The sequence below is a fragment of the Pelophylax lessonae genome (assembly GCF_965119305.1).
Source record: "Pelophylax lessonae genome assembly, chromosome: 1".
Taxonomy (NCBI): Eukaryota; Metazoa; Chordata; class Amphibia; order Anura; family Ranidae; genus Pelophylax; species Pelophylax lessonae.
This window is the reverse complement of record NC_138768.1, coordinates 679,359,310-679,381,951: the sequence shown is the minus strand read 5'-3', so window position 1 is coordinate 679,381,951 and position 22,642 is coordinate 679,359,310. Positions and strand designations below refer to the sequence as shown.

General features: G+C 44.9%; 1 protein-coding gene across 1 annotated transcript in view; it reads right to left on the bottom strand.

The window, feature by feature from the left end:
- GLRB (glycine receptor beta) overlaps positions 1 to 22,642 on the bottom strand; it is a 247,734-nt gene that overhangs the window by 39,189 nt on the left and 185,903 nt on the right. The window lies entirely within an intron of this gene.

Below are 22,642 nucleotides of genomic sequence, written 5' to 3'. Positions count from 1 at the left end.
CAGCATTTTTCCATAGAGATAAGCGATGGCAAGATGGCCCCCACTCATCTCTATGCCCTTGGAGGACCAGAGTGACGACAATGTCTATTCCGCTTCTCAGGCAATGTGATCATGTATTTTTTTTTTTCCATAAAGAAAAAAGATAAAACATTTATTTTTTAGGGATCTTTTGCTTTTAAGGGTAAAGGAGAGATTTCATTATAGAGAGGACCTATCATGCTGTATTGTTATCATAAGAGACGTTTACATTCCTTGCTTTTTTTACGGGAAAGTGTACAAATTAAAGAAATATAATAAAAAAAAAAAAAAAAGTTAAAAGTGCCCCTTTCACTGTATGCTCGCATGCAGTAGTAACGCATGTGTAAGTCATGCCCACATATGTAAACGGTGTTTGCACCACACATGTGAGGCATCATCGTGAACGTCTGATTGAGAGAATGAATTCTAGCACTAGACCTCCTCTGTAACTTTAAACCGGTAACCTGTAGAAATTTTTAAAGCGTTGCCTATGGAGATTTATCAGTACCGTACCACTAGCACGCACAATTATAAAAGATGACATGTTAGTTATGTATTTACTCGGCATAACATCATCTTTCATATTATTTTAAAAATATTCGGTTTATATATATATATATATATATTTATATATATATATATATATATATATATATATATATATATACAGTGGGTACGGAAAGTATTCAGACCCCCTTAAATTTTTCACTCTTTGTTATATTGCAGCCATTTGCTAAAATCATTTAAGTTCATTCTTCTTCCTCATGAATGTACACATAGCACCCCATACTGACAGAAAAACACAGAATTGTTGACATTGTTGCAGATTTATTAAAAAAGAAAAACTGAAATATCACATGGTCCTAAGTATTCAGACCCTTTGCTCAGTATTTAGTAGAAGCCCCCTTTTGATCTAATACAGCCAGGAGTCTTTTTGGGAAAGATGCGACAAGTCTTTCACACCTGGATTTGGGGATCCTCTGCCATTCCTCCTTGCAGATCCTCTCCAGTTCTGTCAGGTTGGATGGTAAAACGTTGGTGGACAGCCTTTTTTAGGTCTCTCCAGAGATGCTCAATTGGGTTTAAGTCAGGGCTCTAGCTGGGCCATTCAAGAACAGTCACGGAGTTGTTGTGAAGCCACTCCTTCGTTATTTTAGCTGTGTGCTTAGGGTCATTGTCTTGTTGGAAGGTAAACCTTCGGCCCAGTCTGAGGTCCAGAGCACTCTGGAGAAGGTTTTTGTCCAGGATATCCCTGTACTTGGCCGCATTCATCTTTCCCTCGATTGCAACCAGTCGTCCTGTCCCTGCAGCTGAAAAACACCCCCACAGCATGATGCTGCCACCACCATGCTTCACTGTTGGGACTGTATTGGACAGGTGATGAGCAGTGCCTGGCTTTCTCCACACATACCGCTTAGAATTAAGGCCAAAAAGTTCTATTTTGGTCTCATCAGACCAGAGAATCTTATTTCTCACCATCTTGGAGTCCTTCAGGTGTTTTTTAGCAAACACCATGCGGGCTTTCATGTGTCTTACACTGAGGAGAGGCTTCCGTCGGGCCACTCTGCCATAAAGCCCCGACTGGTGGAGGGCTGCAGTGATGGTTGACTTTCTACAACTTTCTCCCATCTCCTGACTGCATCTCTGGAGCTCAGCCACAGTGATCTTTGGGTTCTTCTTTACCTCTCTCACCAAGGCTCTTCTCCCCCGATAGCTCAGTTTGGCCGGAAGGCCAGCTCTAGGAAGGGTTCTGGTTGTCCCAAACGTCTTCCATTTGAGGATTATGGAGGCCACTGTGCTCTTAGGAACCTTAAGTGCAGCAGAAATCTTTTTGTAACCTTGGCCAGATCTGTGCCTTGCCACAATTCTGTCTCTGAGCTCCTTAGGCAGTTCCTTTGACCTCATGATTCTCATTTGCTCTGACATGCATTGTGATCTGGAAGGTCTTATATAGACAGGTGTGTGGCTTTCCTAATCAAGTCCAATCAGTATAATCAAACACAGCTGGACTCAAATGAAGGTGTAGAACCATCTCAAGGATGATCAGAAGAAATGGAAAGCACCTGAGTTAAATATATGAGTGTCACAGCAAAGGGTCTGAATACTTAGGACCATGTGATATTTCAGTTTTTTTTTTTTAATAAATCTGCAACAATGTCAACAATTCTGTGTTTCTGTCAGTATGGGGTGCTATGTGTACATTCATGAGGAAGAAGAATGAACTTAAATGATTTTAGCAAATGGCTGCAATATAACAAAGAGTGAAAAATTTAAGGGGGTCTGAATACTTTCCGTACCCACTGTATATATATATATATATATATATATATACACAGTATATATATTATTATTTTTTTTAATTCATTAAAGGGTATTTTTTACAAAATAATAGCATTTGAAAAACCGCTGTGCAAAAACCATGTGACATAAAAAAAATCAACAACCACCATTTCATTCTCTAAGGTCTCTGCTAAAAAATATATATAATGTTTGGGGGTTCTAAGTAATTGTCTAGCAAAAAAACTGAATTTTTGTAAAATCTTACCGTAAAATTCCTTTCTCTGAGTCCTCCGACAGTCGCCGCCCACTCATACAGTCTTCACCAATGGGGTATTGACTTCCTCTCCTTAGGAGTAGCTAGGCAAAAGACTTGTTAAAACAAAAGCATTTACATAGACACACCCATGGGGGCTGTCCCACTAGTCCAATACCCCCCCTGCAATAGCCATCCCAACTCAGTTTGGTAGCAAGCAGTTAAGTGTATAAGAACCCCAAAAGAGGGGCGTGGGCGGCAACTGTCGGACCACAGCAGTGTAGACATGATGGGTGGGAAACGCAACCATCAGAAAAGGCAACGCAGTACCCATATCAGAGAAAGGAACCTTACATTAACAGCAAGGGAACCTTCTGGGTAACAAAAAAGGCTCAACAGGAGCAACAACCCAGGAAAGCAAATAACCAAAGGTGTTATCAACCCCAACAGCCAGGGACCCGCATTAAAACCTGGGTCCCCTACTGTACTACCGCACAGATAACTTCGCGGCCAAAGGAGGCATCAGCTGATGCCAGAACATCAAGTTTGTAGAATTTGGAAAAGGTGTGCACTGACGACCAAGTCACAGCCTTACACACCTGAGCCACCGAAGCCTGATGTCGGAAAGCCCAGGACGCACTCACCGCTTTGGTAGAGTGCGCCTTGACAGGGAAGGGTGGTACACATTCCCTCAACGAATAGGCCTGAACAATTGTCTGTCTGATCCATTTTGCAATGGTCGCCGCAGACACAGCCATACCCTTCCGAGGTCCCTCAGGAAGGACAAAGAGAGAATCCGATTTTCGAAAGGATTCAGTCGACGATAGGTAAACCCTGATCGCCCTGACAACATCCAAAGAATGCAAGGTGATCTCCTTAGGATGCTTAGGAATCGCACAGAGCGAAGGTAAGACAATGTCCTCATTAAGGTGAAAATCCGAGACCACCTTTGGAAGAAAGGACGGGTTAGGTCGCAAGACCACCTTATCCCTATGAACCACCAGGTAAGGGGAGCGGCAAGACAACGCCGCCAACTCCGACACTCTGCGAGCAGAAGTGATCGCTACCAGAAAGGCAACCTTCTTAGATAGCAGAGGTAACGAAATTTCCCTGATGTTTTCAAACGGGGGACGTTGTAACATGGACAGAACCAAGTTCAAGTCCCATGAAGGTAGACGCTCCCTTCTAGGAGGGGCCAAGTGATGCACACCTTGAATAAAAGGTGCGAATCAAAGAATTAGATGCCACAGGGCACTGAAAAAGAACAGCAAGTGCAGATACCTGGCCCTTAATTGTGGCCAACGCAAAGCGCTGGTCCACACCAGACTGGAGGAAAGCCAAAACTCTCGCCACCGAGTAAGAACGAGGAGAGAAACCCCTGGACTCACACCAGGCAAAATAAGCTTTCCATGTACGGTAATAAATCTTACCAGACAAGGCTTTTCTAGCCTTGAGTAAAGTGGGAATAACCTCTGAGGAGAGACCCCTGTCTCTCAGGACCTGGCTTTCAACAGCCATGCCGTTAAAGCCAGCGACTGTAAAGCAGCATGGAAGATCGGTCCCTGAGACAGCAGATCTTCCCGCATTGGCAGCCGCCATGGAGGCTCGATGGCTAGGTGAACGATGTCCGCGTACCAGGACCGGCGTGGCCAGTCCGGCGCCACAAGAATCACCAGTGTTTGTTCCGAGGCCAACCTGCGAAGGAACCTGGACAACAACTGAATCGGAGGAAAGGCATAGATCAGATGATACTGATGCCAAGGCACCACCAGCGCACCCGAGGCATCCACCAGAGGATCATGCGTTCTTGCTTCGAACCTTTCCACCTTGTGGTTTAGCTGAGACGCGAACAGATCCACATCCGGGGATCCCCACTTCGCGCACAGCATTTGAAATACCTCCGGGTGCAGGGACCATTCCCCCTAGTCCAGGGTCTGGCAGCTCAGATAATCTGCCTGCCAATTCTCCACACCCGGAATGTGCACTGCCGATATCGCCGGGACATGAGTCTCGGCCCAGGACAGAATACTGGTCACTTTCTGGACTGTCTGGGCACTACTGGTGCCCCCTTGGTGATTGATGTAAGCCACCGCAATGGCATTGTCTGTCTGCACCCGTACAGGTTGGCCCTGAAGACGATCCGACCAGTGGAGCAGGCACAGCCTGATCGCTCTCAATTCCAATATGTTTATCGGAAGGGATGATTCCTCCTCCGACCAAGTGCCCTGGGCAGATAGGTTGCCCAGGACGCCACCCCAGCCCGACAGGCTGGCGGGGACTGAAGCCACCACAAGAGATCCGTTCTGGTTTGGTGACTCAGAGACACTCTCAGGTCCAAGGACTAAGGTAGTCTGTCCCACCTGGCCAGGATCTCCCCTTGGAGAGACCGCGTGTGAAACTGTGCAAACGGTATCGCCTTGAAGGCCGATACCATCAACCCCAGGGACCGCATACAGGTCCTGAGTGACGAGGATTCGTTGTCCCTGGGGGACCTGACCTCAGACGGCAGGGTCCGGAGCTTGTCCTCCGGTAAGAACACCTTCGCTTGAGCAGAGTCCGGAACCATTCCCAAAAATGGGAGATGAACGGAAGGAGACAACGTTGATGGTCCAACCGAACTCATGGAGCGTCTGGACCGTAGTGGACAGATCGCGCAACAGGCTCTGGCTGACACTCGATCTTAACAGGAGATCATCCAGATATCCCAAGACCGCAATGCCCGCAATAGGCCCAGAACAGGCGCCAACACTTTGGTAAAGACCCTTGGTGCTGAAGCGAGACCAAAAGGTAACGCCACAAACTGATAATGATCCTCCGCGATAGCGAAGCGGAGGTACCTCTGATGACCCTCGAAAATGGGAATGTGTAGATACGCATCCTTTAGATCGACAGAGGCCTAGATCGATAGAGGCCAGGAATTCTCCCGGACTCAGAGAGGCCACCACCGAGCGGAGTGATTCCATGTGGAACTTCCGAACGTGCGCGAAGCGGTTTAGAGCTTTCAAGTCCAGAATCGGACGCACTTTGCCCTCCTTTCTGGGCACAGTGAACAGATTTGAGTAAAACCCCCGAAACCTGTCCTGATGAGGCACCGGGACGATTACCCCCTGAGCGAGGAGATCCTGTACCGCTTGATGCAGGTCTTGTAACCGCCCTGGGGTCAAATGAAGATTTGAGGAAAAGAATCTGTCTGCCGGCCGTGAAAGAAATTTGATCTTGTACCCTGATTTCCTGAACCCACCTGAGCTGAACTCAGAGCAGCCAAGGTTGGAGGAAACCGCACAAACGTCCCCCCCACCCCCGAAATGGGTGAGGGCGCCTCTTCAGGCAGAGGCGGACTGAGCCGCCGCACCCGCTTGGCCGGATTTTTGTTTGCCGGCCCAGAGCCTTCCCTTGTACTGTGCCTTGAAGGCACGAAAGGACCCCTGATTAGGTTTAGAGGCGGGACCCGGCTTGCCGCTGAAAAACTTGCCCTTGGGATTCTGGGGCAGCAGAGGGCTCTTGCCCCCCAGTGACTCCCTTAACCAATTCATCCAGGTATTCTCCAAAAAGGCGAGGCCCCGCATAGGGAATGTTAGCCACCGCCTTCCTAGATTTCTGGTCAGCCGACCAGCTTTTCAACCATATCAGCCGACGGTTAAGCACCGCGATACTGGACAGGCGCGCAGCCAAAGGGGCCTCATTTAAGGCCGCATCGCACAAATATATGACCCCTTGATAAATCTGGTCCACCATCTCCACGGTAGTGGGGGGGGCAGAATCAGCCACAAGTGTGCACCTGAGCACCTTGGTCCAGTCCGCCACAGCCTGAGCCGCCATGACAGAGGTGAAAATAGGCTTGAGCATGGAACCCGCCACCATATAGGTGTGGCGGACAAGTGATTCCAGCCTCCTATCCGTAGGATCCCTAAATACCGGAGAATCTTCGGTAGGAACCAGAGTAGCCTTGTTCAATCTGGCTACAGTGTGATCCACTTGAGGAGCCACACACCAGCGTGCAACCATAGTAGACGCAAAAGGATAGAGCAGTTGAAACCTTTTAGGCACCGTGAAGGTGTGTTTCAAATTGCGCCATTGCTCATTCACAGTGTGATGAAACTCAGTGGGGCAGGGAAAAACCTGCGCCGTCTTGCGGGTTCTGTGTGTACCAAAAGATGACACAATGCCCGGAGGATTGGGCTCATCCTCTAAATGTAGTGTTTCTTTTATGGCAGAAATCAGCGCGTCCATAGCTGCACGTTCCTCTGGCATCCCAGGGGGGGAATCATCCACCCCTGTAACCTCTGCCTCCCCCTCAGACTCTTGCGGGTCCTGAGAAGAGCGAGACCCTGAAAGGGGTACTCTACCTACAGCAACCATGTCACATTCAGAATCAGAAGAAAAAGAAATCCTAGGCTTTTTCTAGCAGCACGTTCAGTCATCAGCACATCCATTTTGGACACCAAAGTCGCCACAACCGCAGCCAAATTATTCAGAGTAGAGGATTCAGAAGAACTTGAATCCCCCACCAAGGCTGGAGGGAATTTGCTGTCCTGGGATTTCCATTGCACTTTTTTTTTTTAAAGCACTGGCCCTTTAAGTGCGCCGCGGACCCCGCAGCACACTGCTACAATGAATGTGGAACACAGACCCCTACAGGGACAAACTGAAGCCAGGAAGATTGCACAATGGAGGAAAAGAAAGGACAGCAGGACAGAGCCCCACTGTAACGCTCCTGCGTTTTATGTATAATGCGGATTTACAGCTGCAGAAATATTCCACTTCAGTAGTCATGTAGAGAAACGCTGAGACACCAATCCCAACTCCCAAGACTCATCATGTGTGGATAGTCTCAATTCAGCAAGTAGATACACACACTCAATAAGATGTTCCTAGAGTGACTTATATGTATAGTAATATAGTGATGATAGGCTGAAGAGACAGGATGGGTAGAGATGGTAGATGACAGACACTTGAAAGGAATGTTCTTGAAAGTAAGATAGTAGCAGATGGGATGCAGATAGGTTAAGCAATCATGTATGGTAGCAGATGATAGAGTAGCAGGTGAACATACAGGATAGACCAACCCAGTGCAAGAGCAGAGGGTATTAGGCTCAAGAGCTAGCAATCTTAGTTAATGCAGATGTAGTAATAGTCCTTAGTATGCAGAGCTAGATAGTGTAAGCTTTAGTATGAAGGTTATAGAGGTTTCCCCTGTGGGGTACTTATCACTAGTAGCAATGTAGTAGAGGAGAGATTCGGCAAGAGCGGATGATCCGGTAGCGGGATACAGGGATCAGCAGCGTGGTTCCGATAGCGAGGTATGCTTGCAAGCATGAGAGCTTCAAGGCAGATTATGCGGCGTTGAACGAACATGTGAGTGAGACCGCCGGAGGTTGAAATAGCCGCTCCAGCGGCGCTCAGTGATGACAGCATCGTCTTAAAGGTGTATGCGCACCTTACCAAAAGAGAATGGTGGGGCGCATACACTTAGGAAAAGTGGAATTAGGGTACCAAAGGTACCAGAACATTACAGTACCCCCCCCTTAAGGCCGGCTCCTGAAGGCTTCTGGAGCTGGTTTGTCTGGGTACTTCGCATGAAAGTTGCGGATTAATCTAGGGGCATGTATGTCAGAGGTGTTTAGCCAGGTGTCGTCTTGGGGCCCATAGTTCTTCCATCGAACTAAGTATTGAAGTTTTCTTCTGTGGATACGAGAATCCAGAATCTCTTTTATCTCATATTCTTCTCCACCTTCAACTTGTACAGGAGGAGGAAGTGGGATAGTAGGCCTTATTCCTTGGTCAGGAACATGGGGCTTCAGTAGCGACACATGGAAAATGGGATGTATTTTGAGGTCTATTGGCAATGTAAGCTGTACTGCAGCTTTTCCAATAAGTTTCTTGATTGGGAAAGGTCCCAAGAAGAGAGGTCCAAGCTTTTTGCTAAGGATTTTCAGTCTTAAATTTTTTGTTGAGAGCCAAACGAGGTCCCCAATAGCATACTGAGGAGAAGGTCTTCTGCGAAGATCATAGTACTTCTTTTGTTGACTATGAGCGTGTGCAATGGTAGTATTAAGCAAACCCAGAGAGTCCTTTATTTGGGTAAGATAGTCTGAGGCTACTGGGTTATTTGAAGGAAGGATGCGTGGTGGAAGAATAGAGGGATGAAACCCATAGTTCAAGTAGAACGGACTCTGCTTGGTCGTACTGTGGGTTGCATTGTTGTAGGCAAATTCTGCCAGAGGGAGAAGATCCACCCAATCATCCTGTTGGTAAGAAGTGTAACAACGTAAATATTGCTCGATGCATTGGTTGACTCTTTCAGTCTGTCCGTTGGTCTGCGGATGGTAAGTGAGCTTCCGCTCAATTCGTAGTATGTGACATAGTTCTTGCCAGAACTTGGAAATAAATTGTGATCCACGGTCAGACAGAAGAGTTTTTGGGATACCATGTAACTTAAAGACATGTTTCATCAGGAGTTCTGCCGTTTGTTTGGACGAAGGTAGTCTGCGAATAGCAATGAAATGTGCCATCTTTGTCAGATGGTCCACTGACACCAAGATGGTATTAAATCCTTTGGAAGGAGGTAGTTCTACTATAAAGGACACAACTTCCCATGGAGTTTGGGGTATTGGTAGACTGCATAGTAGACCGGATGGTCTCGTAGTGTCAATTTTGGACCTGGCACAGACATTGCATGAAGAGACGAATTTTTATATAGATGTTTTCATGTCAGGCCACCAGAATTGTCTGGTAATCAGATTAAGAGTCTTTGTCATACCCATATGTCCTGCCATAGGCACATCATGCGATAATTCCAAGATCTTGGTGCGCATGGTAGGTGGTATGTAAAGTTTGTCGTTGTAGTAGAGGAAGCCTTCTGCATCGGTATTTAGTTGTGGTGGGGGTGAATCCAAACTTATACCATGCAAAACCTCTTCCTTCAAAGAACGGACAACTCCAATAATACGCTTGTGAGGTATTATAGGAACGGAAGGGATTTCAAAGTAGTTTTCTTCAGTTAGTCGTGATAGTGCATCCGCCTTTTTGTTCTTATCTGCAGGTGTGTAGGTCACTAGGAAGTTAAACCTTAGAAAGAATAGTGACCATCGTACCTGTCGGTGAGAGAGAGTTTTGTTAGTCTGAAGATATTGAAGATTTTTATGGTCCGTGTATATAAGTATTGGTAATCGGGTGCCTTCGAGTAGATGTCGCCAATTCTCCAGAGCCAATTTTATAGCAAGCAGTTCCTTTTCACCCACGGGGTAATTTACCTCTGGACTGCTTAAGGATTTAGAAAAGAAGGCGACTGGATGGAGTGGTGAAGTGTTAGTTGGTCGTTGGGAGAGTATTGCTCCTACTGCCATGTTTGACGCATCTACTTCCAGAATGTATTGGAGGGATGGGTCTGGATGGTGTAGTATGGGAGCAGAAGTAAACCTTGTCTTTAACAGGTGAAAAGCTTTATTTGCTTCATCTGACCATTTGAATGGTCTCTTAATGCTAGTGAGCTGTGTGAGGGGTCTCACAATGGCAGAGAAGTTCCTGATGAATTTCCTGTAGAAATTAGAAAATCCAAGGAATCGCTGTAGCGCCTTGCGGGTGGTTGGTGTAGGCCAATCCTGAATGCAGGATATCTTACTCATGTCCATCTTGATTCCTGTTTTGGATATGATGTAGCCTAGAAACAGTACCTCTTCTTTATGAAACAAGCATTTTTTCAGTTTCACGTATAGGTTGTGTGCAAGCAATCTCGATAATACTAGTCTTACATGTCTTATGTGTTCAGACAAGGATCGTGAATATATAAGTATATCGTCCAGATATACCACAACACAGACATCTAGTAAGTCTCTGAAAATATCGTTTATAAATCGTTGAAAGGCTGCAGGGGCGTTGCATAGCCCGAATGGCATTACAAGATATTCGAACAATCCGTATCTGGTTCTGAATGAAGTCTTCCACTCGTGTCCATCACGGATTCGAATGAGATTGTATGCCCCTTTCAGGTCCAATTTTGAAAAATAGGTAGCTCCACGCACCTGCTCAATGAGTTCAGGGATAAGCGGTAGAGGATAGCGATCTTTTATTGTAATAGCATTCAATTGCCTATAGTCGATGATAGGCCTGAGACTTGAGTCCTTATTGCGGACAAAAAAGAGTCCTGCTGCTGTGGAAGAAGTGGAAGGTCTAATAAAACCTTTTTTCAAATTCTCATCCAAATATTCTTTGAGATGGGAAAGTTCATCCTGTGAAAGAGGGTAAACATGACCGAACGGCAATTTGCTATTTGGGAGTAGATCAATACTACAATCATAGTCTCGATGGGGAGGTAGTGCTTGAGCATTTTTCTCAAGAAAAACCTCAGAGAGATCCTGATAACATAGTGGTGCAATCTCATCTGTCACCACAGACAGGATCTTCCCGGAAGACTGGAGGTTACACGTACCCTCGCAATAGCAAGAGAGGAAGGCCAGGGTCCGTTCCTTCCAATCTATGGTTGGTTGATGTGTGTGTAACCAGGGAAGTCCCAAAACAATGGGAAAGTGGGGTGAAGGTATTAGATCGAAGGTAGTGGTCTCCATATGAGACCCGTTAGTAGTGACTAGGAGTGCCTGTGTCTGATCAGTGATCGGACCAGAGGATAAAGGAACACCGTTAATAAGACTCACTGAGACAGGTTTAGGTTTAGAAATAATAGGGACTTTATTTAAAGCAGCAAAACGTATGTCAATATAATTTCCACAAGATCCTGTGTCAATCATGGCCTTAGTAGTAATCCTGTTCTGGTCCCACTGTAATGTTAAGCAAACAAAAAGGTAAGGGTTAGTAATTGAAGTTGTCAATCCCCCTAGGAGGACATGTGAACACTCACCCTTCTTTTTGTAGACTAGGGGACAGACGTTTATCTCGTGATCCGGGGATGCACAGTACAAGCAGAGATTACCAGATCGTCTTCTGGCTCTTTCCATAGTTGATAGAGGTGGGCGTATGGTTCCTACCTCCATAGGAGTGGGGTCATCGGCCGAAATCCGAGAAGAACTGGATAATGGCATTCCCATTTTTTCAGCCTTTCTTTCTCGTAGTCTTCTATCTATGGTGATACTGAGTTGTATCAATGCATCCAGGGTTTTTGGCAGATCCGCTCGGGCGACCTCGTCTTTAACGGCCTCTGATAGGCCAAGCCTAAATTGAGTTTTCAGAGATGCATCATTCCATTCTGAATCAAGGGTCCATCTCTTGAATTCTGCGACAAAGTCTTCCACAGGTCTCCTACCTTGTTTCAAGGACCTTAATTGAAGATCGGCAGTACTCTGCCTATTGGGATCATCATATAGGCTAGTAAGTTCTGCTAGAAATAAAGTATAGGATTTGAGAAGCTGATCGTTTTTCTCAAAAAGAGAGTCTGCCCAGGCCTGAGGATCGCCTGTTAGGTAAGAAATAATAGTACAAACCTTAATGTGATCAGTAAGGTAGGTACGGGGTTTTAGCAAGAAAAGTAACTCACATGCGTTTTTAAATTCGCGAAATTTTTTGCGATCGCCTGTAAATACCAAAGGAGGATTTATTTTGGGTTCAGGGGACTGAGCAGTGGTAAGTTGTGTCAGTCTGGTTACCTGCTGCGTCAGAGCCTGATTTTCTTCTCTTAATTCAGCAAGTGCGTGTATTAACGCAGTTACTTGCTGTTTTAATTGTGTCACCTGAGTGGTTATTTTTGCTGAATCCATTTGAGGTTCGTTCAATCTGTAACGCTCCTGCGTTTTATGTATAATGTGGATTTACAGCTGCAGAAATATTCCACTTCAGTAGTCATGTAGAGAAACGCTGAGACACCAATCCCAACTCCCAAGACTCATCATGTGTGGATAGTCTCAATTCAGCAAGTAGATACACACACTCAATAAGATGTTCCTAGAGTGACTTATATGTATAGTAATATAGTGATGATAGGCTGAAGAGACAGGTTGGGTAGAGATGGTAGATGACAGACACTTGAAAGGAATGTTCTTGAAAGTAAGATAGTAGCAGATGGGATGCAGATAGGTTAAGCAATCATGTATGGTAGCAGATGATAGAGTAGCAGGTGAACATACAGGATAGACCAACCCAGTGCAAGAGCAGATGGTATTAGGCTCAAGAGCTAGCAATCTTAGTTAATGCAGATGTAGTAATAGTCCTTAGTATGCAGAGCTAGATAGTGTAAGCTTTAGTATGAAGGTTATAGAGGTTTCCCCTGTGGGGTACTTATCACTAGTAGCAATGTAGTAGAGGAGAGGTTCGGCAAGAGTGGATGATCCGGTAGCGGGATACAGGGATCAGCAGCGTGGTTCCGATAGCGAGGTATGCTTGCAAGCATGAGAGCTTCAAGGCAGATTATGCGGCGTTGAACGAACATGTGAGTGAGACCACCGGAGGTTGAAATAGCCGCTCCAGCGGCGCTCAGTGATGACAGCATCGGTCTTAAAGGTGTATGCGCACCTTACCAAAAGAGAATGGTGGGGCGCATACACTTAGGAAAAGTGGAATTAGGGTACCAAAGGTACCAGAACATTACACCCACAAGTGTGTTACCAGCTCCTTCGGTCGCTCCTGAGTAAAGGAAGGAAGTGATGTCACCGCAGAGACTGAACTGAGGTTGCAGGCTAAGGAAACATGGATGCCTATGCAAAGCAATGGGAGGCTTCGGCAAAATGGCCACCGACATGTACTCAGAACGATCGTTGCCACACACAAGATGGTGCAGCAAGGTGCCAAAATACACTACATACAATGCTGTATTAGCGCCCATAGTGAAGCCAGACATGCTGCCCACACCTAAAATGGCGGACTGGCGGTTTTTAACCCCGCAGCAGTCACCGCACGTGTCTGTACCTCCAAGCACCCTTAGTGACACAGGAGAGGGATCCCCCAAACCCCACACAGCACTGGCTGTGAGAGAAAAAACCCCCGCAGGGACCGGGATCAGGGAGCCCAAAACGCACAGACATAGGGGACACCACAGACACACAGGACTGCCGACCCCAGACAGAGGCCCCACACAGAGTGTACTTACCTGTACCCGATGGCGTGGGGTGCCTCATATCAAGCGGAATACCGCCCACCCTCAGATGGCAGGGGAGTGCCGCCAGCCAAAAAAGCAGGACACCAGGAGTGCACGGACGAACCGTGCATGCGTCTGGTGAGGTAGTGAGGCCAGGGCGAACACATAGCCTGCGAAACGCTCGATGGCAGGCTGGGATTCCATCTGATCCTCTGTTCTGGATAACCAGGACGACCAGTCCGATTCCCAGCTCCGCAACTCCATCTTCATCCGAAGATCCGACTAACTAAAAGCTGACAAAATAAACAGCTAGTAATGCAAAGAAAAGAATGACATTTTCAGAAAATAAAATCATAAAATAGAAGAAGAAGGCTGAGACTGTAGCCCCAGCACAGGGAAGCCTGACTACTCCTGAACTAGGCAGAAGACAAACTGAGTTGGGATGGCTATTGCAGGGGGGGTATTGGACTAGTGGGACAGCCCCCATGGGTGTGTCTATGTAAATGCTTTTGTTTTAACAAGTATTTTGCCTAGCTACTCCTAAGGAGAGGAAGTCAATACCCCATTGGTGAAGACTGTATGAGTGGGCGGCGACTGTCGGAGGACGTAAGAGAAATATTGATTTCTACTTGTAAACAACAAATGTCAGAAAAAGGCTGGGAACTAAGCTCTCCTATCCTTTACAGCCAAGATAGCTGCCATCTTAGCATCACACATGCCAGGGTGCTAGGGGTAACCCTGGACTCTGCATTGTCCTTTCAGGCTCACATCCAATCCCTGTCCATATCATGCCGCCTTAACCTCCGCAACATCTCTAGAATACGCCCCTTTTTAACCAACAAAACCATTAAGCTTCTAATTCACGCCCTGGTTATCTCTTGCCTGGACTACTGCAACTCCCTCCTCATTGGATTACCTTTACATAGATTTTCCCCCCTTCAGTCCATAATGAATGCTGCAGCAAGACTCATCCACCTTACCAACCGTTCAGTGTCCTCCACCTCTTTCTGCCAATCCCTTCACTGGCTTACACCTACCCAACGAATAAAATTCAAAGTACTAACAATAGTTTACAATGCCATCCACATTCTACCCCCAGCTACATCACTAACCTAATCTCAAAATATCAACCAAGCCGCTCTCTTCGGTCCTCCCAAGACCTCCTGCACTCTTGCTCCCTTGTCACCTCCTCCCATGCTCACCTCCAGGATTTCTCCAGAGCTTCTACCATTCTTTGGAACTCTGTACCCCAATATGTCTGACTGTCCCCTAATCTATCCATCTTTAGACGATCCCTGAAAACCCTTCCTTTAAAAAAAAGCCTATCTGGCTACTAACTAATACACTTTTTCCCATTTCCAATCAGCTCTCCCCCATAGCTATTATGTTTTGTATCAACTGACCCTCCCTTTTAGATTGTAAGCTCTAAGAGCAATGCCCTCTGATTCCTTTTGTACCAAATTGTATTGTAACTGTAATGGCTGCGCAAACTTCTGGCGCTATATAAATCCTGTATAATAATAATACGAATAATAATAATCTTAGCCTCGGTTTGATCTGCAGTTTCCACAGTGCAGTACATGTGATCAGTTTTGACACCAACCATTAAAATGGTTTTACAGTTTGGTGGAGAAGAGTACTAGCAATTATTACAGTTAGCTATTATGGAATATCTTGACTGACTCTGTCATTGAAAACCTTTACATCCATAGTTTTAGTTCCACTTTATTGACTTATCCAGCACTGGGCAGCAGAAGGCAATATGAACATACAGGAGTTGATGCTATAGCCAACTTCCAGCGGTGAATTTGTGCAGTCTATGATTTGAAAATGAAACAGTAATTCTTGGTTGCTAAAGGTTGAAAGATATTTCTACTTTTTATGACAGTTGGCATTTATCAATGTCTTTTTATGCCTCCTTCTCCTTGCTCCTTTGAAACCAGTGAGAAGAATCACAGGGAAGGTAAGATCTGCACTCCAATGCAAAAAAGCTATCAAAACATAAGGATTTAAAGTAACACTATATATATATTGTTTATTACTTAGTGATTCTGTTTTTCAACTTCCTTTAACAGACCAAGCTGTCCAGCAAAAATGTAAGTTAGAGGGTTGAGGCAAACCATTTAAAACTGACAGGGTTCTTACAAGCTTTTATTGGCCAGCTTTTATTCATTAATGAAAAAACCTTTACCCAAAAAGGAAAGCAAAACTATTGTTGTAACTGCTTGATCCCTTTCCATCCAGCATTCGCATACATGCAACCTCACAATCTTTATTCATTGGGCCGCATATATGAGCTACTGTGTTTGTGCTCAGACAGCATTGCACAGCATGCTCCCAGCAAAGTGACCGAGCTGTCACAGACAGCCTGAGAGGACTGGTTCCCAATTGGCTATCACAGTGACTGTACTGTTTTTTTTGCTCTTCTATGGAATAGAGAATAGAGAAAATGTTTTTATCCTTGCTAGATATGAATTTTTTAAACAAAACAGCGTATGTAAAAAAAATAAATAAAAAAAAAATAAAGATACAATAGCTAGATCAGGGTTAGATCTAGGTAATGGTTAGATTTAGGGTCAAGGTTAGGATCAAAGGTCATGCACAGAGTCAAAGTCAGGGTAAAAGGTCAGGGTCAGTGTATTTTATGTAGGATTATAAAAAAATCTTTATTTTAGTATCAGTGTTTGGTAGTGTCTGTGTGTTTTAGGTAGGCTAAAAAAATCAGGAAATGGGCATCACCTTCTAACCATGTATTCCAACCACACTTCCTGTTTGGCTTAAAGTGGTACTTACCACAAACATGTAAATCACTGCCAGACTATTATATGTAGTCATAGCACATATTGTTGGTGTTTTATTAAGACAAAGCTTGTAAATATCTTTTTATAGCTATCTCCAGGCCAGTCATTGACTCCTGGCCGGTTTCCTCCTCTGATCCTCGGGCTACAGCAGGAGGGTCTGAGTGACCTCCCTGGCTGATGTCAGAGGGAGATCTCGGCCCCTCCCACTGTAGCCAGGGGATCAGAGTAGGAGACCAGCAGGGAGTCCCATGACCGGCCTGAAGATAGCACTAAAAAGGTATTTACAAGCTTTGTTTAATTAAAACACTCACCCTGTGTGTTATGACTACATATAATAGAGGGGCTGGCAGTGAAATTTCTAATATTTTATATCTACTAGGAGGAGGGGGGGGGCAGAGACAGAGAAACAGACACAGGAGCTTACAGGCAGGAAGGGGAAGGGGAGAGGGGGACAGAGGAGAGCTGCAGATGATGGAGGGACGTAAACCAACCCCAGTGATCAGGGCTCAGCAGCCATGATCACCATGGTCAGTACAGAGAGGGGGGACACAGAAACAGGCAGGATCAGCCAAGTTTTTTACCATTTAGAGAGGGGCAGATTAGACAGCACAAGCACTGTGATGTTTAACCTGCTATAAGGGAACAGGATCTATTTTCTTTCAAGGGTTACAATCACTTTAACTTCGTCTCCATGGGAGGTGAATGCATGGCAAAAAGGTGCTACTGATTTCCCAATTTTTCTTAAGGGGCAGCATATTGTATACCTACAAGCCATATGTTCATGTGCAAGGTTTAAGAGCTTACCAACCGCCCTGTAGAACGTTTACTGCTACAAGGCAGCCATGCTGGGCAGCTCACTCCTGCGGTGGTTTTACACAGTGGGAGCTGATCGGCGGGTCCCATGGACCTGATGTCTGCTGGCACCCGCTGAACATTCTGTACACAGGCAGAATGACAATCTGCCTATGTAAACAAGGCAGATTGGCAAAAAAACATTCCATAAATATATCCTATAGTTTGTAGACGCTATAACGTTTGCGCAAACCAATCAATATACACTTATTGTGATTTTTTTTTACCAAAAATATGTAGCAGAATACATATTGGCCTAAATAGATGAAGACATTTTTACACTTTTTTGGATATGTTTTAGGGCAGAAAGTTTTTTTCTTCAAAATTGTCAATCATTTTTTGTTTATAGCGCAAAAAATAAAAAAACGCAGAGACGAATAAATACTACCAATAGAAAGCTCTATATGTGGGGAAAAAAGGACAAAAATGTTATTTGGTATCACAGTGCCGTAACGCAAAAAATGGCCTGGTCATGAAGTGGGGTAAAATCTTCGTGAGCTTAAGTGTTAAAGTGCAGTGTTCCATGTGAGTGCAAATTTTAGGTTTTAATATGGTAAAATACGATGATGGGTTTTTTTTAAATTCCATTTGAGCCTTATTTGCTGAAGGATTGATTTTACTGAACCAGAAGCAGGTGGTGAAGCAGACAATATCCTATACCAGTGAATTTGCCCTCAGGGTGGGGAAGGCACGTAGTCACTCTCTGAGGTCTAACATGGAGGTAAGCGCATAGGATCGCTGGTGGTGGATATCACATGGTGCAGTGGTATTGGATATGTATTTGTTTGAGCAGCCCATTTTTAAATGGACTGTTTTTCATGACACAGAATACTCTGCAGCAATGCTGGCAGCACTCTTACGTCTATTTCCCAAAGACAACCTCTGGATATGACGCTGAGCACGTGCACTCAACTTCTTTAGTCAACCATGGTGAGGCCTGTTCTGAGTGGAACCTGTCCTGGTAAACCACTGTATGGTCTTGGCCACCATGCTGCAGCTCAGTTTCAGGGTCTTGGCAAACTTCTTATAGCCTAGGCCATCTTTATGTAAAGCAACAATTCTTTTTTTCAGATCCTCAGAGAGTTCTTTGCCATGAGGTGCCACGTTGAACTTCCAGTGACCAGTATGAGGGAGTGAGAGCGATAACACCAAATTTAACACACCTGCTCCCCATTCACACCTGAGACCTTGTAACACTAACAAGTCACATGACACCGGGGAGGGAAAATGGCTAGTTGGGCCCAATTCGGACATTTTCCCTTAGAAGTGTACTCACTTTTGTTGCCAGCAGTTTAGACATTAATGGCTGTGTGTTGAGTTATTTTGAGGGGACAGCAAATTTACAAGCTGTACACTCACTACTTTACATTGTAGCAAAGTGTCATTTCTTCAGTGTTGTCACATGAAAAGATATATTAAAATATTTACAAAAATGGGAGGGGTGTACTTACTTTTGTAAGATACTGTATAGGAGGGTAATCTCCTGAGCATGCGCAGATGTGCCAAAAGGCTCTACCAGGACCCAGAGGTCAGCTATAGCATTTTGGCTATTAAGTTATTTTAGGTGTGGGAACACATTTCAGTGATTAGAAGCAGGCCCATTATATATATTTTGGCAAAAATTGTATTTATATATATATATATATATATATATATATATATATATATATATATATATATATATATAGCACATAGTACTTCAGCTGTGTATTTAGCTACCTTCATACATTTCTGCTTTAGCGATTCTCACGCTTAAAAATGACAAAGCTGATAACCAATATAAATGGCTGATTTCTGTTATAAACTGCAGGCGCCTAGAGGTTCATCCATAAAAATGCAGTAGTACTTTTTCCCATGTTGCTGGGTGTTAATCGACAAATTTGACAACAGCTATGAAGAAGACAGACTTATTATAATGGCATCTTGTCTCGGCTCAGAGCCCTCTGCCAAGGACAAGGGGCGCAGGTCAGTCCTCATAACTAAACTGAGGAAGCACCTTGTCACAGGAGTGGCAGAACAGTGTAAAACTGTAATGATAGTTAGAGGCATAACTAGAACCTCCAGGGCCTCGGTGCAAGAAACCATGAAGGGCCCCTCGAAACCCTGGCCGGGGCCCTTCCCTTCAAGCCTGGGGCTCTTCCAACTGATCCTGGGTCCCTTTACCCTCATTGAGGGGCCCTTTTACTACGGTCCTGCAGCAAGACTTTTCACAAGTTCTGCAGTAGGCCCCGTTCCTGCCATCTTGGGGCCTCCCCATAGTGGTGGAATGCCAGGGCCCGGTCGCAGGTGTGACCTTTGCAATCCTGGAAGTTCACCCACTGGTGTCAGTAGTTTTTATTTTTTGGTATTTTAATTGTATTATTTTTTATCATTTTATTTTATTTTTTTACAATGTCAATGACTTTGACTCTGTCCATTCAGAAAAGGAAGGCGCTGGTAAATTACATATTTACCAACCCCTTCCAGGTTCTCTATTGTGAAACATCCCCTGCAGCAGCCGAGAGAGGGAAGGGAGCACAGTGTGGGGGGGGGGGGGGGGGCAGCACAGTAGGGGAGGGGGGACCAGGGGAGCACACAGGGGCCCAGAGACAGCAGAACGCAAGTGAACTGGATAGGAGGAGTGGCGGGGGCAGCATACAGAGAAACCTATCTCCTCCATGTTCCTTCTGCAGCTACAGGAGGAAAAAGGAGGACAGTGATTTCTCTACATGCTGCCCCCGCCACCCCTCCTATCCAGGTGTACAGGGGAGCCGCACAGGCTCCCTGGATGATGGGGGCCCGGTTGCAATTGCAACCCCTGTAGTTACGTCCCTGGATGGTTAACTGTCATAAAGGAAATACAGGCAGTTCCCGGGTTACAAGCAAGGTAGGGTCTGTAGGTTTTTTCCTAAGTTGAATTTGTATGTAAGTTGGATTAGGTACATTTTTTAAGTGTAACTCCAGCCTAAAAAAAAATTACGTTTTTTGGATAGCATAGGGAAGAGTTAACAACCCTGTAATGTTTGTTTTCCTGTCTGTGCCCGGTTCAGAAGATTTCCCCTCACTTTCTGTATCTGTGACAATTGGTTTTTGAAAATTTTGGGTTGTAGAAACAAGGATTGGTGATGAAGCTTCAGTGCAGACACCTTTTTCCCATGATAACTCTTACAGGATGTTTGTAACTCGGGGACTGCCTGTATAGGAGATCATGGATATGATACAGTGGATTGCAGCCTATTTTAGTACATTATCATGGGACAAGGTCTAATTCATGGAGCACAATGTTCTGGCACAGATAGCGGATTTACATCAGGGGGCCTATGGGAGCACCTTGGGAGAAATCCAAATATTTAGAAACACAAAGTGAGCACCACACCAACTGATATAGAGTCCAGAAATCGATATTTATAAGTAATGAGTCGAAATGACGCAAGATGTTGCAACCAAGTCCACTTTCCTCAGCGCTGAAAGAACACAAAAAAATAATTGCAAAATTTAGTAAAGTAAAATAAATAATATAATAATAGTTATGGAGTTTTATTTTTTGGATGTGACTATTGTCCATCCAAATCACATCCTAAGAGTATATTAAATTATTGTTGTAGCTCTCACTTTGTGTTTCTACACATTATGAGAGAAATATAGGACCCTTAGTTAATACCCTAATTTTGGAAATGCTAATTTCCTTTTTTTCTGACCCCAGGTTCCAATGCTTTATAAATGACGTGGAAAAAGGATGTACAAAGAGGGAATGCACCTTAAAAGACATTTTCTTTTTTTTTTTTTACCTGCACACTTATTCTGGTCCAGTGATTGTGAGATTAATGTACAGAAGTCTATGTGGGCTTACTGTATAGAAACAGCTAGTGCTGAAAAGCAAGGAAGGAAAAACAAGTGTAGTATCCACAAGACATATATTGAAAAACAAGCTAAACACTAGCCACTCACATGATGTAGGCAATAAGCATGATGAGTGTATAGCCTTTCTTGAGCTTGAGAAAGGAGTGCACCTATACACCCATTAGTGTACCGCGCATGCTCTGAAACACGTTGCTCAATTTTCGGCTTCCGACTACTTCCTGCCCGGCGCTGCGGTCCACGCTCCACTTCACTGCCCTCCAGAGCTCCCAGCCTGCTGTCATCTTGCATTTCCCACCAGCAGACCCTCCCAAGATCCCCAGGACAGTTCCCAGAGGCCCATGCAGGCATCAGTGGCTACCTACAGCACAGTGGAATATGGTTATGAGCCTCCTTATTACCTACACCATGTGAGTGACTAGTGTTTAGCCTGTTTTAATTTATGCTTTGTGGACACGCTTGGGGGCGCTTTTCCTTCCTTGCTTGCTTTTTACAGTTGAACAGAACCTGCTTCTACTCTTTGGATCAGCAGCCATTAGTGAACTATGCTCCCCTACCCATACTGGAATTGCCTTTTTTTATGGATTTTTTAGGTACTGACTGCACTCTATTATTAGGTGCATACTTGATATCTACATCCAGTGGGGAAGAAGATTCCAGACAGAAGATGTAATGCTCAGGGGCAAGCCATGGCTGTCCTATCATGTAAGTAAGCAGCTTGGGGTGTTAGAGCGTAAAAACGTTTACTATTTCGTTTGGATGAAGTGGGGAAAGATGAGATCCTCTGTCGAGTTCATATTTTAGTCTGTGTCCCCTATTTTTACTGGTGATCAATGTCATTAAGAATGAGAGTGAGGGGAAATCCAAAACATTAGCGTTGTCTCTAGAATGAGAGGTAGAGGGAAAGTCTTCCAATGGAAATACCTGTCCTGGAGACAACTGAGGGAAATTCCCCTCACTTTAAAATATTTCCCCAAACTTCTGTTGCATCTCTGGGACGCCCCAGAATGACACAGACAGCAAGCAATAAACTGGCAGGGATTTTAGCCCTTTCCGACTTTATCTATAACTAAAAAAAGTTGTAGCGATTCATACACTTTCATTTAGATCCACAGAGCTATACTGAGTGGGTAAGTGTACTTTGTCTAAAAGTTCACTAACTCTTTCAGGATATTTGAATCAAGTATTTCAATTAAATTTAAAGGAGTTGTAAAGTTTCATTGTTTTTCACCTTAATCCATTCTTTGCATTAAGGTGAAAAACCTTTTCTGCTTCACCTGCCCCCCAGACCCACCCCCCCCCCTTTTTCTTACCTGAATCCGATCGTTCCAGCGACAAGCACGAGCCTAGCAGCTCCAGCCGCTGTCTCGGGTCCTCATTGGATAGATTGATAACAGCAGAAGCCATTGGCTGCCACTGCTGTCAATCAAATCCAGTGACACAGGAGCGGGGGGGGGGGGCGAGTCCTGCTGTCTGTGTCAATGGACACAGCAGCAGGATTCGGGAGCGCAGGTCAGTATAACATGTTTTGTTATTTAAAAAAAAAAAAAAAAAAAGAACCCTTACAATCACTTTAAACTT